Source organism: Anser anser, assembly GCF_964211835.1.
Source record: "Anser anser genome assembly, chromosome: 2".
Lineage (NCBI taxonomy): Eukaryota > Metazoa > Chordata > Aves > Anseriformes > Anatidae > Anser > Anser anser.
The window spans coordinates 158,851,363-158,876,411 of NC_139721.1; the positions used below are offsets into that span (position 1 = coordinate 158,851,363).

Sequence of the window (25,049 nt, forward strand, 5' to 3'; positions counted from 1 at the left end):
CCACCTGGTTAGTCAATACTAGGGGATCTGCCAACCGAGCTGGACCTGCCCAATCAAACCTGTTACGCACTGTAGAAGGGGATAAAGTTCCTGTAGTGCACGTAAGAAACATGCTGGGTAAAACAGTCTGGGCTACTCCTGCCTCAGGAAAAGGCAAACCCATTCGTGGAATTGCTTTTGCTCAGGGACCTGGATGCACTTGGTGGATAATGCAAAAGAATGGGGAGGTCCGGTGTGTACCTCAAGGGGATTTGATACTGGGTGAGAATAGCCCATGAGTTGAATTGTAGTATGTTAATTATTATATAATACTGTATGTCATCACTACCATGATTGCTATATATCATAGATGAAAATGGTGATTAATTACAAGGTATTGGAAAGAGTGTAACCTGAGCATGACATAAATGGTATGGAATAAGGGGTGGATATCTGTCCTGGTTCCAGTTAGGACAGAGTTAATTTTCCCTCATAGTAGCTGGTAGGGTGCTATGTTTTGGATTAGGATGTGAAGAGCGCTGATAACATGCTGATGTTTTAATTGTTGCAGAGCAGTGTTTACACCAGGCCAAGGACTTTTCGGCTTCTTGCTCTGTCCTGCCAGCGAGCAGGCTGGGGGTGCAGCAGGAGCTGGGAGGGGACAGACCCAGGACAGCTGACCCAAACTGGCCAAAGGGGTATTCCATACCATCTGACGTCATGCTAAACAATATATAGGGGTGGCTGGCCGGGGTGGGGGGGCCGGCTGCTCGGGAATAGGCTGGGCATCGGTCAGCGGGTGGTGAGCAATTGCATTGTGCATCACTTGTTTCTTACACATTATTATTATTAATACTATTATCATTATCACTATTATTATTATTGTTATTATTATATTCCTGTCTTAATAAACTGTCTTTATCTCAACTCACCGTTCCCGTTTCTCTCCCCCATCCCAGAGAGGGAGGGGGGAGGGTGAGCGAACGGCTGTGTGGTGTTTAGCTGCCAGCCGGGTTAAACCACAACAGTATTTTAAAGATCTCCTGGAAAGGAAAGACAAGCAAAATCAGATTTATTAATAGTTACCATTTATTAATAGTTACCATTTCAGTTAAACTCTAAAGAAGCAATATATTCTCACAGCATTAAACAACAAAGTAGTGTAGAGTTAAATAATTTTGGTTTTATCGGATAGTACCACTTCATGGGTAAATGAATACCACTTGGGTTTTAAAAGACGATGAAATGCTTCTAAGTAATCTTACTAATTTCCTTATTAAAACTACTGCTCCTAACTTACGCATATTTATTAGCCTCCCTTGAGTATTAGACTATGTTCATGAAATCTTAATTCCATTGCTCACATTACACAGAGACAATAATGATCCTTGGTATCCAAAGCAACTATCTAGGGCTAATAACTACCATACAGTTTATTTTTAATTCACAGTACCTCTGTGTACACTAAAAATCTTTTTCCTTTCCTCTCAGCCGAAAGATTGACATTATTGGATATTTATTCTTTTTTTTTTTTTTTTTTCTCCAACAGGATTATTCAGTTAACTAAGGATTTTACAGATTTACCCACATAAAACCAAGTTGCTCACAGTTGTGAAATATCTTCTATACCTAATCAGTGCAGATTTAATGTACTTAAACACAGAAATGCACATCCAAGCTTTTAGAAGAACATCTTCCAAAATTCATCAGAAAGAAATACTTTACATGAACTTAACTCAGTTTTGGATTATACCTTCATATACAAAACTCTCTAGCTTTTTGCTGTTAAAATCAGAAAGCATATGAAATCCCAGTGAAAGTATCTCTTTCTTCTGGAAGAGATGGACATTATGGACATTAAATTACTTTTTTTTTTTTTAATGGTTATTATATTTTTCTCTGTAAAAAGGTAGAGTCTAAAAGATTAGATATCTGCCTCCATACCTTAAACTGCATGTTTTTGTTGTGGATTTGCATATGCAAATCAGGGCTCTTTTATCCTTTGCTAATAGATTTGCCTACTGAAAAACAAACAAACAAACAAACAAAACAACTTGGTAAAAGATAGAGATCTTCTTTTCCCCACCTGCTAAACAGTTTTATTTCATATCTTTATCTCCTTAAGTGTCTGGCACTTATGCATAGTAATGGTCCTGTAGTATAGCATAGAGTACAGCATAAACTTATAGCACAGTACAGAGCACCAACAGAATCATAGAATCATAGAAATATAGAATCTCAAAATCACAGAGTTGTAGAATCGTAGAATCACAGAACAGCTTGGGTTGGAAGGGACTTTAAAGATCCCCTAGTTCCAAACCCCCTGCTATGGGCAAGGATGCCACCCACTAGATCAGGTTGCCCAGGGTCCTATCCAGCCAGGTCTTGGGCACTTGCAGGGATGGGACATCCACAACTTCTCTGAGCAACCTGTGCCAGTGCCTTACCACCCTCTGAGTAAAGAGTTTTCTCCTAAAATCTAATCTAAACCTGCCCTTTTTTAGTTTAAAATCATTCCCCCTCGTCCTGTCATTTTCTGCCTGAGCAAAACGTTCTTCTCCATCATGAGCCTTCTTTAAGTACTGAAAAGCTGCAATAAGGTCACACTGGAGCTTTCCCTTCTCCGGGCTGAACAGCCCCAGCTCTCTCAGCCTTTCTTCATAGGAGAGGTGCTCCAGCCCTCTGATCAACTTCGTAGCCCTCCTCTGGTCCCATTCTAACAACTCCACATCCTTCTTGTTCTGGGGGCCCCAGAGCTGGTTGCAGTACTCCAAGTGAAGCTTCACAAGGGCAGAGGGGGACAATCACCTCCTTCCACCTGCTGGCCACTCCTCTGGTGATGGAGCCCAGGATGCAGTTGGCCTTCTGGGCTGCAAATGCATACTGCTGGCTCATGTCAGGCTTTTTGTCCCCCCAAACCCCCAAGTCCTTCTCTCCAGGGCTGCTCCCAATGAGCTCTTCTCCCAGTCTGTGCTCATGTCTGGGATTGCCCCGACCTAGGTGCAGCACCTTGCACTTGGACTTACTGAACCTCATCAGGTTCGCATGGACCCACTTCTCAAGCTTGTCCAGGTAACAGATTCTGCTTCACTTTAACAATCTTGTATACCACTTTTAGAGTGGGCCAAAGTGATGTCTATAAGCATGTACCTAGCTTTGTTTACTATAACCACCGCCCAAGCAATTAGGTTAGACCTCAGGAGGTCACTACAACTCAGTTTTTGAGTAACCTCCTTAACTGGGCAGCAGGTTCTCTGAAAACTGGAGAAAATGTTGTGGAGGTCTATTTTCTGGATCCCACACCCTAGCAGTTCTTTTCTTTTTCTCCATGACATGATGCCTTTACATCTGTAGGGGTTTGTCTCGGGGTGTCGCCATTTTATTTGATGGAGTATCATCAGTTTATATATTGCCCAGCATGAAGTTATATGACCTCTGCAGTTTCATGTAGACTTTATTTCTCTCCTTGTTTCATTCAGAAAGTGCTCTTTACAAATTCCAGAGAAGGGGAAGAGTAGAGGGAGGTATGGGTCTCTTCTCCTTGGTAACTTATGACAGGACAAGTGAGAACAGCACAAAGCAGTACCAGGAGATGTTCAGACTAGATATAAGGAAAGATTTCTTTACAGTGAGGGTGGTCAAACATTGGAACAGGCTTCCTAGAGAGGTGGCTGATGCCCCATGCCTGAATGTGTTCAAAAGCCATTAGGACAATGCCCTTATTAATATGCTTTAACTTTTGGTTGGCCCTGAAGAGGTCAGGCAGTTGGTCTAGATGATCGTTGAAGGTTCCTTCCAGTGGAACTATCCTATTGTATCCTATCATATCCTATCCTGTCCTGTCCTGTCCTGTCCTGTCCTATCCTAAAGTACAAACTGTGTCCATTACTATGGAAATCATAACATAAATCACGCTTGCAAATATGAAAAGGAAAACTAAAATTAAAAAAAAAAAAAAAAAGCCAAATCAATTTCACATGTTGTTTTGATCCTTGTGTTGGTGCAGTGAATTCAAATCAGCTTACTCAAAAAGTGTGTGATTTCTGCTTTTCTGACTCTTTTGATGTCTTTAAAGCCATAATAAGCTGTAGCAAAAAAAACTATCATGTGTTTGATTTTGAGTGTTCTATTATCAAGTATATAATGAGTTTGGAGGAGATGGATACTGCAAATGAATTACACTAGAGAGGAAATGACAGAATTTCTGCTTATAATTTTTGCTGTGTGCATATTATACTACTTTAAGGGTAACTGAATAGCGCTTTGGTTTTAACAGACATAATAACACCTCTAGGCAAGTGAGTTCTTTTTTCTATCAAAAATACTTTCCTCTCAAGCAAAATATAATTCATTTCCTTCTTTACATTTCCAGGATAGCAGTATCTCACATTATATTCAAGTGAAAAATAACTTATGAAATGGTTTTCTGATTTAAGAAGTCTGAATAGTACTGATTCACAAAGAGAGATTTGAGCTTTAGCGGGGCAAAAATGTTCTCTATACTTTAAAATGAGTGTGAAAGTGGCTGTATTTTGACCAAGATCTTTGTAGTTGTAAAAAGTGACTTTTGCCCAAACATGGATATAAGCAGGAAATAATAAAAGATACATTTGCTTGACAGTTTGAAGAGGCACAAAGTGTAGCATCTGCAATCTGGCATGCACAACTAGTAGAATGACCTGCCTGTCTTTGTTATGACTGCTTTATCTGAAATTTCCACTAGCATTAATGATAACCAGCTCGTGCATCATTCTCTTCACAAAATGAGATAGGGTCCACAGATTGCCAAAACGTTTTGTGCCACCATGTCAATCCCTCTGAGCAGTTAAACCAAGCATCTGCCCATGCTTCGTCTACACTTCTGCTATGGGAATATTTATGTGCTATTTAATGGCATTTAGGGCCATGTTGTGACACTAAGGGCCCATAAACCTCATATACTGAGTCCCATCACTAAAACATGTCCCTTACAACCACATCCACACAACTCTTAAATACCTCCAAGAATGGGGACTCCACCACTTCCCTCAGCCCTTTCCAATTCTAGACCACCTTTTCCAGGAATAAATTCTTCCTAAGGTTCAACCTAAACCTCCCCTGGTGCAACTTCAGATCATTTCCTCACATCGTATCACCTGTCTCCTGAGAAAAGAGGCTGGCACCCACTTCACTGCAACCTCCTTTGAGGTAGTTGTAGAGAGCGATGAGTTCTCCCTGCAGCCTCCTCTTCTCCAGACTTAACAACCCAATTCTCTCAGTCTCTCCTCATGTCTTGTTTTCTAGTTTCTTCAACAGCTTTGTTGCTCTTCTCTGCACCTATTCAAGCAATTACATATCCTTTTTGTAGAGAGGGGACCAAAACAGAACACAATATTCGAAGTGTGGTCTCACCAGTACCACATACAAATAGCCAACTGCTTCTCTAGTTTTTCTAGACACACTATTTCTGATGCAGGTCAGGATGCCATTGGCTTTCTTGGCCACCTGGGCACGCTGCTGGCTCATATTCAGCTGGCTGCCAACCAGCACTCCCAGCTCCTTTCTGCTGGGCAGCTTGCCAGCCACCCGTCCCCATTGCTCCATCAGGTTGTTACGATCCAAGTGCAAGACCCGGCACTTACCCTTGTTGAATGTCATACGATTGGATTCAGCCCGTTGATCCAGCCTATCCAGATCCTTTGATGATCTTGAACGCATATTCCAACCTAAATGTTTCTATTATTCTATTTAGGCTGTTCAAATTAGCTGGCACAAGCCTGATCTTTCAAACATTTTGAAAGCACTGGAGAATGAATATACAAATGACATTTGTTATATTCAAGGTTAGCAGCAGAGCAAAGGATGCAGCAAAAACTTGATAAATCCACTTCAGTTAGCCCCAGATCATTGCCTAATAATAAAAAGAAAAAATCCGAGGCCTTACATGTGGAGTTTGAAGAGAAAACAATTTTAAATTGCACCTTGAATTTTGGAGCTGCAGATGTTGCAACAAAAATAACATAAATTCAAACAAAACAGAACAAAATAAAGAACATTGTATTGAAGAGATGGGTGCTAGGAAAGGACTGGTTGTTTTGAAAATCTGATATATCAGGAAATATTAATGTATCAAGTTTCTTGGGAAGTTTCATACTCAGAGTGGCAGAACTTAAATGAATAAAAGGTAAAAGAAAGCAGAATTATTTTGTTTTTTCTTCCATCAGGTCTTGCTGAGGACAAAAAATTAAATGATATCATTTTTGTGTATCAACAACAGAGAACAGAATGTTCCTTCCTGGACAATTTTTTAAGTATAAAGATTCATATCTTACTGGAAATTTCACCAATCTGCTTTTTCCTCTGATTCTCAGACTGCAATCAAGCAAATTAGAGAGCTGTATGTTGTTACTATAGTAATAAATGTTGCAGGGCATAAAGAGAAATTGGGCAGTCTAAGATATGTATCTCCCAGGGAAAATGGAATACAATTTTTCATAATTTTGACAAAAACACTCAGTGCTTTTGTAGCAGTGGGTTCTAAGAAATGAATGTCCCTACGTCAGTGAAAATGTTTTCCTACTCATTTTTCATTTTCAAAATGAACAGACATTTGAATCAAAACTAAAGGTACACTCTAAGTCAATGGTGTAAGGAGACGATGCTTTCAGTACTATTTACATTTATGTGTTGCTAAGCATAACTCATTGTATTTGAAGTCTCTTATTCCAGCTTAATTTTCAAGCTTTATATTGAAAAAAAAAAACCACACAAAAAAAACCCAAAAAAATAAAGAAATAGAAATAAATTTACAATTTAGTTACTCAGCCTACATCTCTTTACATATACACAGATTTATTTTATGTATACTTATACATAAGTATATATTTTATGTATGCTTATAAATAAAATAGATCTGTGCTTCTGAATCTTTTTGCTTACATGAATTTGTGTGTATTTAAATAGGTGCATATGAATACACGGTAGTTGGATTAAAAAGATAAATTTGTCTGGATCTAATTAAAATTATAATTACTAACGTGTCAAATAGAATTAAAGCATAATGCAACAATCGTTATGGAAAAGAAAAAAAAAAGAAAAAGAAAGAAATTAGAAGAATAACTTTTAAATAAAATGTAACGTACAATTAGAATGACAAGTAACAGTTTAATAAGAGGTAATACACAGGAGGAGGTAACAGTGAACACCAGCCCACATAGGAATTCACAGCATGGTGCTGTGACTGTAAAATCAATCAATCAATCAATCAAAACTCTTTTTGGATACATTTCAGGTAACTGTTAACCCACCAATACCTTGAGTTTCTTTGGATTAGAGCGTCCAGCTTTGGGAGACGTAGAATAGATACTGAGAAAAGATGTTTAGCAATGTGGATGATGAAGGTGGGAGTCAACTAAAAGATATGAATGTCTCTGTTTTAGCTGGTCATCTAGAAACAACTTATATTCAATAGGAATATGCAGAAAGAATATGATTAATCTTATCCCAGTCCAGACATCTGAAGAAAGTTAGATGAATCATGCCCTCCATATCTCTGTTTCTCTCATTGACTATAAAAAGAACCCATAAGGGACTGGCTGAGCTGTCAATGTCTATGCTAAATATATATAAAGTTATGTGAAATGAGCCTGATCTTTCACATTTGGAATAGCTAACTAGAACAGTTGAGGAATGCCTATTAATGGAAATTTTTAAGAATGTGACAAACATGCATCTGTCAAGAATAATATCAAGGTATTTGATCTCATTTGTAACTTGGAGATGGACTAAATGATACTTCCACCTCTATGTATGCCTGATTAATAAACTGATAAATGTCCTTGTTTGGGACTTAAATAAATAATGGCAAAGACATCAGACAGATACCATTTCAGTGCAATAAAGTACTCAAGTGCAATAAATGTACTTGTCTCATACACTCTTGGGTCATCACACTTGTGAGAAGTAGATGTTTGTTTCTGTATCTACATTCATTTCACTTTGCAGAGAATGACCTGCCTGTCACTTTGAAACCATTCATATGAGAATCCACTCACATTAACCAATTTCCCCTCTCTCTGATCTCCCTCTTTTTTTCTTTTTTTCTTTTTTTTTTTTTTCTTACAGCAAGAGCAAGAACAGTGCAGATCTCAAAAATAAAATACAATTTGCTTAAATGACTTCCATGATAAAAAATACAATTTGCTTAAATGGCTTCCATGATACTTTTTTTCTGGGGTTGTTCCCCAAAGCTGAAGAGACCCGTGTTACAACAAATTCCCCAGTCTGTTCTCTTCCCTTGGCAACATCACACCTTCTGCGGCCTCACTGGTTCTCATTTGAAGGCCTGAGAAGCACCTTGTGGAAGCATCCCTACAAAACCGTACAACTTGTTAGCGTCCCCTGGTCAGATACTTCTCCTCTGGCAGAATTCCTGCCTTCAAATCCAAAACAGAGTGTCAAAACAAGGAACAGAATCATAACATTGTCTTTCTTCTGCAGCCTGTTAAAGCACAGACACAGTAGGCTGTTTTACAATATTTTATCCATGGACAGAGAGAGTGCAGGGTTTAAACAGACTGGGCAGGAAAAAAGCATTCTAAAATATTTACTAGAAAGAATACTCACACTCACCGGAGTTCACTTTAACAGAAAACATCTTTATACAGAATTTATATCATCTCACCCCCAGTTTGTGGTAAAAGGGGCTATCCGTTTGCCAAGTCGCATGCACAAAGCAGCATATTGCTGACAGAGAAACTGTCAGTTACATAAAGCTGTCGGCAAAAAATGTTCCTGCATTTGAACAAAGCTAGTGAAAACGTGGCACACAGCTTATGACTGATTAGATTGGTTGTGCCTGCTCTCTAAAATGACTGTTCATTTACAGACCCTCAGCTCAGAAGCAGTTCCTCACAACTCAACACCTGTGATATTAAAAACTTATTAAAAACTTATTTTTATTTCTCTGATGGAAATTGGCTGGCATTTTGAAAATGATAGTAGCCTAGAAGTCAGAGGATCTTGATTATTTATCTAATCCACTACAGGCTTTTTGTGTTACGTTGGTAATGGCATGACTCCTTTTTGCCTTCTAGTTGCCCATCATAGCAGTACTGATATTGTTATTAAAATGGTGGGGGATAAACAGGTGGCTTAGAAATTGAAGTAAAACTCTCCAGATCAATTATATATAGAGAGGGATTTTTGTTTTGTTTTGTTTTCCATAAAACAATGTAAAAATATATCCTTACTTTTATTTTCCAGTGACTGAACAGAGATTATCTGTCATCAGCCCTTTGTAAGATTTCTTTCCTGATAGTCTAAAGAAATTTCTGAGCTTTGCTGATGATGTACATTGGAAAAAAAAATAATATATATATATATATATTTCCCTACCTCCTCTATTTCTTTATATATTGTCCACCTGTCAAGATATCTTTACGCTAAAAGGATGACTAGTTGTCAAAGTAGTCTCACCAGAAAAACAGAACAATCATCCAGTAGCTACTGGACCATAAAATCAATAGCTAAACTCCTACTCCTGTGATGGGCCCTTATGTGAGCACAGTGTGAAATCAGTGAATGTATCATAGAATCAGAGAATCGCAGAACATCCTGAATTGAAAGAGACCCACAAGGATTATTGAATCCAACTCCAGGCTCCACTCAGGACAACCCCAAAATCAAACCCTATGTCTGAAAACATTGTCCAAACATCCTGGCACTCCATCAGGCTCGGTGCCATGACCACTCGGTGCAGAACCTTTCCCTAACACCCAGCCTGACCCTCCCCTGTCCCAGCTCCATGCCGTTCTCTCCGGTCCTGTCGCTGTCCCCAGAGAGCAGAGCTCAGCGCCTGCCCCTCCGCTCCCCTCGTGAGGGAGCTGCAGGCCGCCATGAGGCCTCCCCTCAATCTCTTCTCCAGGCTGAACAAACCAAGTGATTTCAGCCACTCCTCATACATCTTGTCCTCCAGACCCTTTACCATCTTTGTAGCCCTGCTTTGGGCTATCTAATCGTTTTAAGTCCTTCTTATATTGTGGCGCCCAAAACTGCACACAGTACTCGAGGTGAGGCCGCACCAGTGCAGAGCAGAGCTGGACAATCACTAGGTCCCAGAGCCCATCATAAGTGTTGAAGACAGAGTAAATAAAGCATAAATGTCTCTGCTCTGTCTGCATCACTATTTGTGAGCTGACCATCCTCATCAAGTAACAGACCAATGTTTTCTCTGGTCCTCCTTTTTCTAATAATATATTTAAAACAAAACAAAACAAAACAAAACCTTTTTGTTCCCCCCCCCCCCCCACTCTCCAGCTTCAACTCTAATTGAGCTTTGGCTGCGTGAATTATCTCCCCACAATGGTGAACAGCATCTTTGTAGTCCTCTCATGTCTCCTGATCTTACTTCCAATGGTGGCCATAGACTTTCCATCTAAGCTCTAGAAGATCCCTGCTCAGACAAGCCAATTTTCTGCCCAGTCTGTTTGACTTCTGACATCATGGAGTTGTGTGTTTCTGTGCTCTTGAGAGGTGGTACTTAAAAACTGACCAGAAATGATGGACCCCAACGTCATCAGAAGCAGTTTCCTTGGGGACCTTACTAAATAGTTCCCTTAGCAACCTGAATTCTGCTCTCCTGATATCCAGCATTGAAGTTTTGGTGACAGTTTTCCTCCTATCACCAAAGATTTTAAGCTCAACTACTTCATGGTCACTATAGCCAAGACAGCCACTAATCACCATTACACCTACAAAACCCTATTTGTTTACAAACAACAAATGTAGGAAAGCACCTTTCCTAGTTGGTTCCTTTAGTACCTGTACAATACCTGTGGTATTCTCAGTTAATGTCTGGCAAGTTGAAGTCACCCATGAGGATAAGGGCAGCTGCTCTAGAGGTACCTCTTAGTTCCTTAAAGAAAAATTCATCAGTGTCATCATTGTGTCTGGGTGGTCTATAGTAAACTCACACAACAACATCCACTTTATTTGTTTGTCCCTCTGCACTTCACTGCACTTCTTCCATTATGTCATTAATTTAGCATGACTAGGCCTTAGGCGATACTGTGGTTTCACAATAAAAATATATTTTCACTTAGTGACAAAACTACTGTCTTTGTACATTAGCAGTAACAAATTGCATCAGCTGACATCAGCATATGGACAATAATATCGAAGTTGCATCTTCCTGAAGAAAATTTTCATATGTGAAAATCAAGGAAGGTGAACTCATGATGTTTCCCACTTTACACATGGCCTTCATCAGGACATCTTAGCATTATTCAGAGACAAGATTTCTAAACATAGTTTGTGCTTAATGACAAACTTGTAGGGTTTTCTAAAACAGCCAAGTTAGACAATAAGGGCTGGAAGAAATAAGCTGGTCTCTAAGATCAGTGCCCCATTACCAAAAGCAAATATGGAACTGGCAAGAAAAATAGGATTTATCCCACCTGATTTTATCCGTTGAAAATTAGGCCAGTCATGTTAGTTCCCTGTAAGGTCCAAGGGAGATAGAGATTTTTATTTTTTTTTCAGTGTCAGTCCATAGTAGAATAACTGTCTAAAGGGCAATGAGTCATCTTTTAATGAAGCCTGTGTCTTTCCACTGATTATGAAGAAGTTTGATGACTACCTTAGACTACATGACTAACTTTTAGATGATTGAAGTTAGATAAGTCAAATCCTGACCTTATAAGAGAAGAGTTCATAAAGCATCCATTCCACCCACCCTGAGCTCCAAAGCACTTGTCAAACAAAACTAACATGTACTTCAGGAAAATAATTTAAGTATTTAATGCATATAAATATCTGAAGGGAGGCTGTCAAGAGGATGGAACCAGACTCTTTTCAGTTGTGCCCAGCGACAGAACAAGAGGCAATGGGCAAAAACTGAAGCACGGAAAGTTTCACCTGAATATGAGAGGGCATTTCTTTACTGCAAGGGTGACAGAGCACTGGAACAGGTTGCCCAGAGAAGTTGTGGAATCTCCCTCTCTTGAGATATTCAAAACCCACCTGGATGCCATTCTGCACAATGTTCTCTAGGTGATCCTGCTCGGCAGGGGAGTTGGACTAGAAGATCTTCAGAGGTCCCTTCCAACCTCAGCCATTATGTGATTTTGTGAAATTTAAGTGTTTTTGAAATTCCCAGGAAGACACCTGTTGCCATCTTGATTTCCACAGGTATCTCTGCAATCCTTTTTGAGAACAAGAACTATACCTCTAAATCATAGAAATACCATTAATCCTATTTGCCATTAATCCTAGAATCTATGTCTCCCTAATTTTGTTGACTCCCTTTTTACCATGACATCTTCTACAAAATTACACGTGAACATAGTCAGACAATGTATAATATGAGGGAGCAAGCAATGATCTGGAGCCTATGGTTGAATAAGGATGATAGAGTAGAAACATTGAAAGTGAACAGAAAATTGGATTTACAAGAGAGAAAAAAAAAAAGTGTCTGTGGGGTAGCACATACGCATTCATGTTGTTTGTAGAGGGACTACTGTGAAAAGGAATCATTAATTCCACCATCAGAACAGATCCTTAGAGCAGAAAACTTCTAATGTCAAAGAAACACTATGTAGCTCAAAAGCATCCCTACTGGAGTGGAGAAAAAAACCTCGTGGATAACCTTTACTAGGAAAAATAACACAGGCAGAGTCTCATCAAGACAGCTCAGGAACAGCTACTGTTTAGGTGAATTACATGTAGTTGATGAATAAATTTAAAGGATGATTGAAAGTGGTTATTCTAAAAGGAGAATGAGCAAGAGGAGTTGTGTTACTAATGGATCAGCCGTGAAACAATCGGTAGTCAAAATTTCCACTAAACGTTTTGCCAATCAAAGTAGCTGTGCACTAAGGACAATTAATAAAAAGACATTATTCAGAGGCATGCTCAATATTATGCAAAATTGAAGAGTTGTCTTAGATGGCTTGAACACCTTGAAGAAGGGTTACTAAATAGTGGAATGACAATGAATGGTACCAGACACAAAAGTAGTGGACTTGGGATATTAACATGAAAAACATTTTGTTTTAAATGGAAATCAGTCGTATGAAAAATGTCAAAGTAAGGACATGTATTGTGTTTATGTGGCAAGGTTTTGGGAGCAGGGGCTGCAGGTGTGACCCCTGTGAGAAGAATCCAGAAGCTGTCCCATGTTAGATAAAGGCCAGTTTCAGCTGATTCCAAAAGGGATCCACCGCTGAGCCAAAAAGTGATGTTGTTTGTGCATCTGTCAGAGCATATTTAAGAAAGGGGAAAAAAAAACAAAAACCCACAAACAAAAAAAAACTGCTGCACAACAGCAGCTGGGAGAGTGAGAAGTGAGAAACAGCCCTGCAGCCCCCAAGGTGAGTGCAGCAGGAGGGCAGGAGGTGCTCCAGGCACAGAGCAGAAATTCTCTGGCAGCCTGTGTGAGGCTCCTGGTGGAGCAGGCTGTCCCCCTGCAGACCATTGTTGAGTGATCTCCCTGTCCTTATTTCAACCCTTAAGCCCTTTTGATCATATTTTCTGCCCCTTTCCCTTTTAGGAGGGGGAGAGAGAAAGCGGTTGTAGTGGAGCCTAGCTGCCCAGCTGAGTAAAAGCACCACAGGACAACTACAGAGAACAAATAGTAAAACTACAACTGCGTTAGCAAATTAAGAGGTATTGGAGCATGTCCAGTGAAGGGCAGTGAAGATGGTGAAAGGTCTATGGAGCAAATCTTCTGAGAAGTGGCAGAAAGAACTGGGGTTATTTAGCCCAGGAGAGACTCGGGGGAGACCTTATCACTCTCTCTGCAACTACCTCCAGCGGGGCTGTAGTGGGGTGGAGGTTGGTCTCTTCTCCCAGACACCAAGTGATAAGATAAGAGAAAATGGCCTCAAGTTGTGCCAAAGTCGGTTTAGGTTAGATATTAGGAAAAATTTCTTCGCTGAAAGAGTTATGAAGCACTGGAACAAGCTGACCAGGGAAATAGTTGAGTCACCATTCTTGGAGATATTTAAAAGACTTACAGACATGATGCTTAGGGACATCATTTAGCGGTACACTTGGCAGTGCTAGGTTAACAGTTGGACTTCATCTTAAAGGTCTTTTCCAACCTAAATGATTCTATGGTTCTATGATTAACGCTAGTATACACATAACTGATATACACAGAATATACTAAAAAAAAGTCCTTCCAGCTATTATATATTGCATAATAATATTATGACAACCCCTCTCTTCCTAAGAATGATGTGCTTTTTCCTGGTATATCACAGACAGCAGTTAGTGGCCAAGGTGAATGTGTTCTGAAGGAGGTCCAATACCATGACAGACAATTTTATGTCTCCATGTGCTCAACTTGTTGATGCAAAAGACCCTGATTTTCAGAAGGCAGACTATCTTGGCATAGCTCCACCAATGTCTTCCTTTATGCTTCAAGATCTGTGTGCTGACAAAGCTTTTTCACTCTTGAGCAATGCCTGAAAATAGTAGAAAGCAGATGGTACTTCTTTACTATCCATTAGAAACAAACAACAACACAGGAGTATGCTGGCAGTTTTCAGTTTTCACTTAGGCTCTGGTACAACTGTTAAAATCAGATTGAGCTTCCTTAGTGATTTAATATGGGTAAACTTGAAATTAAAACAGCTTTCAGATGAGCTCACCCATATCATTGAGAGGGAAGACATCTAATTAAAAACTCTCAAGTTTTGCTTTCTTTTCTGTTTTCCTTCCAGAGGTAATGTGATAGTGTTGATTTTATTGCAAGAGCATGTAAGTCTGGATTCAAAGATCAATTAAGTGGAGAAGGTCTCTGTCACTTTTAACATGTCCTCTAGAGTTGGGTACAACACATCTCATGTCACATCCTGTTTCCTCTCCATCCACACAGCTCCCTCCTGGGCAGCATGTACAAAGCCAATGTTCATGGCAATACTCCAGTGCCCTGAGAACTTCCATGTTCCATTCTATTATCATATTTTGATTCATGCTCTGGCACAACATGGAAGTGTCTCCAAGTTTATCCAAGTCTATTACTTGCTGAGACAACAGGAGCAGGTGAAGTCTTCACCAAGAGCTGGAAGACTGAAATGAAACCCTGAGAGAGGCCTTCAGATATACAGCTGTCTTGTAAAGATAAAGAAAAAATACTTTCTTATTTTAATAGAGATAAAAAAACTTTCATTTCTAATAAAACTGTTTTTTGTTACAGATATAGTTAATCATTTGTCCAAAGGTGATCAATTATCTATCCCAATTACCCTCTTTTTTTAAATTTTATTTTTTTCATTGAATGCCTCTCAGACATTGTCATTTTTTTTTCACGTATTTGAAGGGATTATTTCTGTCTTTTATGAGACATGACCAGAATTATGGAGTGGTTCTCAAAAATGCTACATTCTCCCTGATGTGCTGTAATTAGATGACAACAAATGCAGCCTTTTATGTGTGTTAGCTAGCTTGTAAAGGAAAAACCAATAGCCTATTTATAAAGGCTTTGTATAGTTTTCTCCTGAAGCAAAACTAATCCATAGCTTGAAACTCTTTGGTTTATTTCAATAGGCTTCAAACCAACATAAAAATCCTCAAAACAATGGACATATTTTCATTTAACTGACTATGACATTGTGTACTTCCAGTAGTTCACTTGCCCTGTATTTAAACCTCTAGATCAACAAACAAAAGGTAAATCAAGCCTTGTGTAGCTGAGAACTATGTGAATAACTACTAAAAAAAAAAAAAAAAAAAAAAGCCTTACCAGCTCAGGATTTAGCCTTCACCTTGGGAAATAAAAGTTTAAAAATATGGTGGTGTACAGTTTATGGAAAATATCTGAAAGTACAGGTTTCTTATGAAAAATGGCCTAAGGTGACTTTTTTTTTTTTTGACTTTAGAGAAAAAAGAATATTAAGAAGTTAAATACTTCTGTTTACAGTAATACAAAAGGATCCACACAGTTTTAGAGAAACACTAAAATATATTTTCCTGATTAAATATTTCAGTTTTGGGAGTACTGTTATGTTGAAAAAAAAATAATCTTTATTCTTAATCAGTAGTCACTTTTGTCAGTAGGGATATCAACCATTTCAGGCTGGGAATCAAGAAAGAAGAGGTCTGTACCACTGAAAAGAAGCTGGAAAAATTGCTACCAATCTCCAAATAGAGAGGGGATGGGAAACTGCATACTGTTTAAATGAACAGAAGAGAGGAATTTAAAGCATCTTCCTGTGAAATTAAGCATGAGTGTATTAGCCCCAGGCATAAAGAAATTATAGGAGCATGGTGCCCAGGTTCCTGGAAAAAGGGCTTCTGAATCAAAGAGTGGCTGTACTTTCAAGAGCTGCTTTAGGGCAGACTTGAGATCCTTTAATTTCCTTTTGCCATGGAAAGAAAAATCCAGAATCACAGGAAGAGGTTAAGAAGAAAAGTATTGAAGCTGAGGCTGTGAAGTGAGGATTTTATTTCTTTGCTATGGGCTGAAAGAGCTTCACTACCTTTCCTATGGCTAATGACTTCTCATAGCTTTAAGCAATCCTCATAATGATCCTTGTGCATTTTGATTGCAAGGTACTCATTTCTTCTCATTTTCTCTGAAGACAATCCAGAGTATGTCACAGATGCCTAAAGTTAGGGGAAGTGACTGTATTTATTTAGAAGATGGTATAAATGTGCAGGACCTCATTAAGAATTTTTGTCCCACCACTAACTATCCAAGCTATACCCAATCTTCATAGTATCATAGAATCATTAAGGCTGGAAAACACTCAAAGATCATCTGGACCAACCATTCCCCTACCGCCAATATTGCCCATTAATTCATGTCCCTACATACCACATCCGACCTTTCCTTCAACACCCCCTGGGATGGTGACTCTACTACCTCCCTGGGCAAGCTGTTCCAATGCTTGACCACGCTTTTTCTGAGAATAAATTTCTCTTAATTCTCGACCTGAACCTCCCCTGGCACAACGTGAGGCCTGTGGTGTTTATACCCAGCTGGGCAGCTGAACTCCACCACAGTCGCTCTCTCACTCCCTCTCCTCAAAGTGAAAGAAGGAGAAAATACGATCAAATGGGCTCAAGGCTTGAAACAGGACAGGGAGATCACTCAACAATTATCATCACAGCCAAAACAGACTCAGCATGGGGAGATTAATAAAATTTATTACCTATTACTAACAAGCTACAATAGTGAATAACTACAAAGAACAATTAAAAACACCTTCCCCCCATCTAACCTCTTCTACGTCCCACCCCTCCGAGCAGCACAGGGGAACGGGGAATGGGGCTGCAGTCAGTCCCTGACGCTTCGTCTTCACTGCTCCCTCATGGTCCCTCTCTGCCCCTGCTCCACGCGGGGTCCCTCCCACGGGATGCCGTCCTTCCCGAACTGAGCCTGCGGGGGCTGCCCACAGGCAGCAGCTCTTCAAGACCTGCTCCCACAAGGCTCCGTACCACGGGGTCCGTCCCCCAGGAGCAAACTGCTCCAGCACGGGTCCCCCACGGGCGGCAGCTCCCCCCAGACCCCCTGCTCCTGCGGGGGCTCCTCTCCACGGGCTGCAGCTCCGGCCCGGGGCCTGCTCCTGCGGGGGCTCTCCGTGGGCCGCAGCCTCCTCCAGGCCACATCCACCTGCTCCACCGGGGGCTCCTCCACGGGCTGCAGCGTGGAGATCTGCTCCGTGTGGGACCCGTGGGCTGCAGGGGGACAGCCTGCTCCACCAGGGGCCTCTCCACGGGCCGCAGGGGAACTGCTGCTGTGTGCCTGGAGCACCTCCTGCCCTCCTGCTGCCCTCATCTTGAGGGATACAGGGCTGCTTCTCACTCCTTGCTCTCCCAGCTGCTGTTATGTAGCATTTTTCCCCCCTTTCTAAAATCTGCTCTCACAGAGGTGCAAACAATATCACTTACTGGCTTGGCTTTGGGCAGTGGTGGGTCCCTTTTGGAGCTGGCTAAAACTGTCTCTTATCTGACATGGGGCAGCTTCTGGATTCTTCTCACAGAGGTCACCCCCTGAAGCCCACTGCTACCAAAACCTTTCCACATAAACCCAATACAAGGCCATTCCCTATTGTCCTATCACTAGTTATCTGCAAGAAGAGGTCGACCCCCAGCTCCCCACACCTTCCTTTCAGGTAGTTGTAGAGAGCAATATAATCTCCCCTGAGCCTCCTCTTCTCCAGACTAAACAGCCCCAGTTCCTTCAGCCTCTCCTCATAGGATTTGTGTTCCAGGCCCTTCACCAGCTTCATAGCCCTTCTCTGGACATGCTCCAGGGCCTCAGTGTCCTTCTTGTAATGAGGGGCGCAAAGCTGAACACAGTACTTGAGGTGCAGCCTCACCAGAGCAGAGTACAGGGGGACGATCACCTCCCTGGTCCTGCTGGCTACACCATTCCTGATACCAGCTAGGATGCCGTTGGCTTCTTGGCCACCTGAGCACACTGCCGGCTCATGTTCAGGCGAGCATCAGTCAGCACCCCCAGATCCTTTTCCTCTGCACAGCTTTCCAGCCACTCTTCCCCAAGCCTGTAGCACTGCATGGGATTGTTGTGGCCAAAGTGCAGGACCTGATATCTAGCCATGTTGAACCTCATCCCATTGGCCTCTCCCCATTGACCCATCCTGTCCAGGTCCCTCTGCAGGGCCTTCCTACCCTCCGGCAGATCAACACTTCCCCCCAGCTTGGCATTGTCTGCAGACTTACTGAGGGTGCACTCAATTGCCTCATCCAAATCATCAATCAAGATATTAAACAGAATGGGTCCCGACACTGAACCCTGGGGAACACCACTGGTGGCCAGTCACCAGCTGGATTTTTAAATTTAAAAATGTAATAATATATACTTAATATATATTAAAATAATTTAATATAAACATTTAAACAAAAGCAAAAACAAACAAACAAACAAAAAATACCTTCACATTACTTTCAACTTTGTGCGTCTGGTTCTCTCTTTCCTCTAAGGGCACTTATACTTCAAGGCCTTTCTCCATTAGTCCAGTATGCACATATTTTTATTTTCAAGATACCCATGTCTTTTTTCAAGCTCTCTGTGATGCATGAAAACTAATTTGCTTCTTTTCTTGTACAAGTTAACATACCCTTCCCATCTGCCTCTATAAGAGGTGATAGGAAAAGAGTTAGGACAGAACTCAAGTATATTATATAAAAATTTTAAGCATAACTGTATTTGTTGCTTCTGAAAATAGAACAACTAATAGCTGTGACCGCAGCTGAGTGCAATCTCTGGCAGTGCTGTGCTTTTCTCACAAACATCATCCCTTCAGATATCTTCCATAGGAATGGGTATTTTAAATTCTATACATAGATGTTGAATTTTTGTTATTTCCTTTCATTTTTTTTCATTTGACTTCCTCTCTGCCTAACAGGAGGCCTATTTAATAGATAACATGCACCCAAGATTGGTATTTTCCACAGACGCTCCTTTCAGGGGTCCCAGTACTCCTCCTGGAGGTTTGGAATGCATATTGGTAATTCAGCTGGTCTGGAGCTGTTAGTCCCCTGGGTCCCATCCAACATCTGATGTATGTACATGCCTTGACTGCACTGTGGTTGTTTTTTTTGATTGTACCAGCAAAATATATTAAAGTGAGAACTTTTTAAATTACATATAGACTTCTGGATTTTGTTGTTGTTGTTGTTGGAGAATCTGAAAGGCTAAAAGGCATATTATGATTTTTCCACTGTACCACTGCTATTTACTGGGCTAAAAGGAACAGCAGAATTGTAGACTACTGCAAATAACTCTTCACTGCATTTTTTCAAAGGTCAAGGGAAAAAAAGGAAAAACACTAGTCCTTAGAATACTTAAAGCCTGGCTTTGATCTACTCACCCCGCCCCATCCAACTGCCTCTGCGGGCAGTACCCACTTCATGGTGAAATTCTAGAAGTCACAATTTGGATTCAATCATGAATCCAGAAAATAATTACAAATTTATCTTATAAACATCAGCTTCCTTATGAACCACACAACTGAGATCGCAGGTCTCAGAATCACAGAAACACAGAACGGTTGAGGTAGGAAGGGATATCTGGAGGTCATCAGGTCCAACCCCCTTGCTCAAGCAAGGACACATAGAGCAGGCTGCACAGGACCATGCCCAGGCAGCTTTCAAAGATGTCCAAGAATGGAGACTCTACAACCTCTCTGGGCTCCATCACTGGCAAAGAAGTGCATCCCAGTGTTTAGGTGGAACCTCCCTAGACATGTGTTCCAGGGATCTTGGGGAACAGATAGGAAAAACTTAAAAAAGAAAAAAAAAAAAAAGGCCTTCTTTTTCTATTATCACTTAACTTTTCAGATTATACTGATATTCGTATATCACAGCAAAATCCCTACTGCATTAAGCAAAGCATTATCAAACCATATTTAAGCATGTTCTTGAGTTCCAGACCTGAAGTTCAAAAGTCTTGTCATGCACACATAGAAATTAAGGAGCAAAATCTCCCATGGAAGTTGAAATTCTTTATTTCATTTAACTAAACATATAGAATTGCAAATATTCAGTTAACGCATACTGGTGAATAAAGGTGGAGAACTACAACCTTAGCTGTGGGTTGTTTGTGTGTGTGTGTGTTGATATTGTTGATTTCTAAATCTTTAACAATCTGATGTGGGTTTATGTTTTCTTCTGAAATGATTGCCTGAACAATTTTAGATTTCAGTATTCCTTGCTCAAACCACTGCTGAAGTAATTCCACTAAAGTCAGAGCCATTTCCCATCAGTGTACAGCAATGCCCCACAACAAGGAAGAGTTTGGAAGGTGCAATGAGACAGTATCTTTGATCTTTCTATTCTTCTATCTGTCAGTAATAGAACTCTCTGCAGATGGGATCAGGGTGTGTTGTGTCCCACAGGCCTGTAGGTCACAGCAACTAGATTGGCTAAATGTTACAGTCTTGTAGGACTACCGACATTGACTAAGCCATTTGGAAGGAGAGTGCAAGCTCACTGAAGAGTAATCGCTTTCTTCTTTCAAATTTCAAACAATAAAAAAAATCAAATAATGGATTTGTAATATATATATTTAGGATCAGAAATATTTGTTTTGAGATTAAGGATTTTCTTTACTTATTTAAAGTTTTTTTGCCCTTTTTTCACTATGAACTCTACATGTTCAAGGGTAAAATACCCCTATTTCACAACCAGATCTATTAATCAACTGGAAATGAAAGAGGGACTTCAGGTCAGCTGAAAACAGAGAGTACAGAGAGTAACTTGGAACTCACTAAATTTCACAATAAGACTTATTTATACTGGTTTAAAAAAAAAAAGTACAAAGCATTAAATGGAATTAATACTGCTCTTTATTATAGTCTTTTTGTTGTTATTGTTGTTATTTGTCCAAGTTCATTTAGAAGCATAACTAATTTATATCTTTTATCTTATTATTGTTACCTTCTCTGAGAGCTTACAGAGCCCTGGGGAACAAGGCAAAAAAAGTTTTCCTGTTTTGCAGATGTGAATAGCTCCAATAAATAAACCTGCCTTTTTTGTTTGGCTTTAAACTCATGCACAGCAGTGATATTCAGGATGAGCAGCTCATAAAAGCTAACAGGAAAATAAACAGTAGCAAAGAGAAATTTCAAGAAAACAAATGGAATTTAGAGAGTAAAACCATACTGCTGAAGACTTCAACACAACAATAGACAAAATGAAGAGCATTTAAAGGACTGTTTCTGGGAAATATCTGAAAGATAGGCAGTCAACAGCAATTCCACTATCACTGTGCAGATTGGCAAAAGTGTTGATTCACCATCTGGCAACCACAAATTAATGGGAAATGAAACGTGTGTTCCAGTGCTAATGTTTGCAATATACTGACACAGAGCTTCCTCTGGCCCCTTACTGCTGCTAGTGGGGTGTGCATTATTTGTCTAGTATGGACTTGCATGGACTAATAAAACAGAAAGCTTTGCACAGGCAACGGGCTTATGTCAAAACACATTGTCTGCCATCAGCAAGAAATAGGTAGGAGCAATGCAGAATGACTTCCCACCAACAGCTGTGTTAGACATGATGTTCTGAAGGTTTTTTTCACGCAACTCTGTTACTCTCCAACTGGGTAGATTCCTAATAACTATTGCTAGTTGGAAGTAATTGAGTAAAGAAAATTAGCTTCTATTCCTTCATCATCTGGCTAACAGTACCAGATCGAGTTTTATTCAACACCTATACATGTTTGCCTTTGTGTTTTTAGCACATTGGTTACAGAATAGGTGTAGCCAATAATGAAAGAAGGACTTGATTCAAAACCCATAGTGGTATTCGTATTGATTTGTGTCAATATTTTCAAAAGCGGTTTAAATAGTTTTAGCAGTATTGAGCAAGTAAGAGTTTGTGGGGTGAGGTAATTACCTTTTTATTCAAGGATTCTTAAAAAAAAAAATCGTAACAAAAGGAGAACAGAAACATGTTTTCAAGCACAACACTCACATTAGCTTTGCCATAGAGTCCCTTGTGGTCTTTTAGATTTGTAAACTGATCCAGCCAGATTTTAAAATGGTGGCTACTGTCAGTGGCATTAAATGTAATATTTTATGCTACCAATGTACTGTTGTCATGGAACTGCATTTAAGAGCAATGGCTTCAAAATCTTTGAAAATAAGAAAATGTGAAATTTTTTCAAAATAGTGTCACAAATGTTAGTGCTTTTAATAAGCCCCTAAATTGTTCTGCTATGTAGGATTTTATAACCAAAAATAGGAACCTGACTGTAAAATCTGTGACAGATATCATGTAGAAAAAAAAAAAAAGGAATAAGAAATATCTGTAATATTAGTTCTTGGACATAGGCAAGAAAACAAATAAGTAAATGAAAGGCGGTTTCAGTAGACATCTGAGCTACCTTTTTTTTTTTTTTTTTTTCCAGCTAAGCCAGTTTTCTGTCTAGCTGCATATTCAAGTGCTAGTAAAGGGAACATAGGGAAGATGTGAGGGATAGTTTTCTACTGGCAATCCACTGATCAACTGACATGTGCCAAAATGAGGTCCAAATTTGAGGCAAACTTGGGTTTTGAGCTTATTATTCTTAAGTTTATCTAGTTACAAGAAAGCTGTAATATGTGTGGAGTTGGAAGACAAAACAAGGTTTGGCAGTCAGTTTCCTCTTGGAAACTACAAGTGTATTTTCTTTGTCTGATGGGAAGAAACTCGCTTTATTCTTGTTTTGTGTAAGGTTCTTACTCAACTGTTTATTTGAATTTTTTTTTTATTCTTTTCCTTTATTAATGCTTGTTTTTCCCTTCAGATTTTGTCCTCTCCTTTTTCTGTCCCCTCCAAATGGAATTGAGAAAGACCAAATGAACAAAATGGTATAAAGGGAGGTAGATACATCTTCTTGTTTTGTTTATGGGCCTTGAACAAACAGATGTTATAACAAAGAATAAAGCAATCAATATGTCCATGCTAAAAACAAAAACATCAATGAATTTACAGAAGTACATTCAAATACTGGTCAAAAAAAAACAAAATAATTCTGGAATTTGGATTGCATTTTCCCCTCTCTGAGTACCTCTTTTTGCACTCATTGCTAAAATGACCTAGTAAGGGATGTTTAAGTCTTTTCTTCCTATTTCTCCAACAGTGAGCAAATAATAGCTGTTCTGTGGGTATGGGGATACAAACAATAATAAATCAAGGTATGCTCAATTTCCAAATCACTTAAGTAAGGGGCTTCAGTTCTAAGTAAGGTAACAGAAGGGCATTGTTACTTCAGAGTGATTTCAAGTGAGAGTAGCTGCAGGCATATTTTTTTTTTTTTGCTTTTTAATGCACTTAAATGCAAAACAAAAACAAAAATACCTAAATGGAGATGAAACCATTTTAAAGTAAGAAAGAGGAAACTACATGTCTGCAGCAAACCAGAATTATCATTATTTTTTAATTTCCGCATAGTAAGTGAGGCTAAGAGAACCACAAGAACTTGCCTTCTTTTTCCCTTCCTATCAGGAAGCAATGGCTACTGAATAATTGAATAGTGTGCTCTTAAAATCCTAAGATTACTAGATTTTAGTTGGACATTGTGTTTCTTCCCATCTGTTTATTCGTCTTTGATAGCTTTCATCTGTCTCTGTGTCCCTCTGATATCAGGAACAAACTGGAGAAATTCTTAAGAACTCAACCCACCAAGCAGTCATTTCTGACTGCCTGCAGAAGATAACTCATGTTCCAATCCCTGAACTACCAAACCCCGTGGTAGTCTGTATAGCTAGTTCTACACATGTTTAAATACAAGTATTCTGCATAACCTGGTGCTCATAAAGACAACATTATAATGAAAGACACTGAGAAAAGTGAAATCAGAAGATCAAATACTGAATAATATATTGAAGGAATACTAGGGCACCTGTACTAGAAGAAAGTCCATGGAAGTCATGCTGTTGATGTCACTGTGATTTAGAAGCTGTAGCACACCCAAGCAAGGAACATAGGGTATAAGCCATTGTCAACTTTATGCAGTTTCTTGATGACAGGCCTCTGTAAAATACAGACAGAGGAAGGAAAAAGGTGTTAAAGGTGTTAATTCTACTTTTATTCAGTACCAACAGGTCCATTAATGGACCACTTTGGTCTGACTTCTTCCATGAGTCTACCTTACCATGAATTTCTACTCTGAGAAATCCAAGTCACATCTATCTCATAAGGTATGCTACACTGTTAGCGATGTGATAGAGATGTGAGAATTTATTCTGAAACAACATGGCAAAGGAAGCCTGATGTCTAATTCTAGTGGAATCAGTCTGTAGTCTCAGCAACATGGACAGATCTAGCAACATCTCAATGCTCTCTAACTGAAGAGGTTTTTTTTTGTTTGTTTGTTTGTTTGTTTTTACTTTTATAATGTTCCCTCTTTGCTTTAGCCCAATAGTCTGGGTAACAGCTGTGAGAAGTCCATGTACTTCTTTCTGTTATGAAATTTACCTCTTTTTACCCTCTGAGTTCCAGAAGATGTATATCTCTTTAACATGCAAGGTAAAGTGAACAGCAGAAGAAAAATCTGATCTGTCCAAATTCACCCAGCAAACTTCTGCCAGGATTGGGAAGTAAGCTCAGGCCTCCAAATTGCTGCCCCCTAC

The 25,049-nt window shown here is 39.7% G+C and overlaps 1 protein-coding gene across 1 annotated transcript in view; it reads left to right on the plus strand.

Annotated features, from left to right (window-relative positions):
- Window positions 1-758: 758 nt before the first annotated feature.
- The window catches only part of ADCYAP1R1 (ADCYAP receptor type I), a 343,361-nt gene continuing 319,070 nt past the window's right edge, over window positions 759-25,049 (plus strand). The window contains exon 1 of the mRNA XM_083825483.1: window positions 759-781. The gene's annotated coding sequence lies outside the window, so the exon portion shown is untranslated. The remainder of the gene's footprint in view (window positions 782-25,049) is intronic.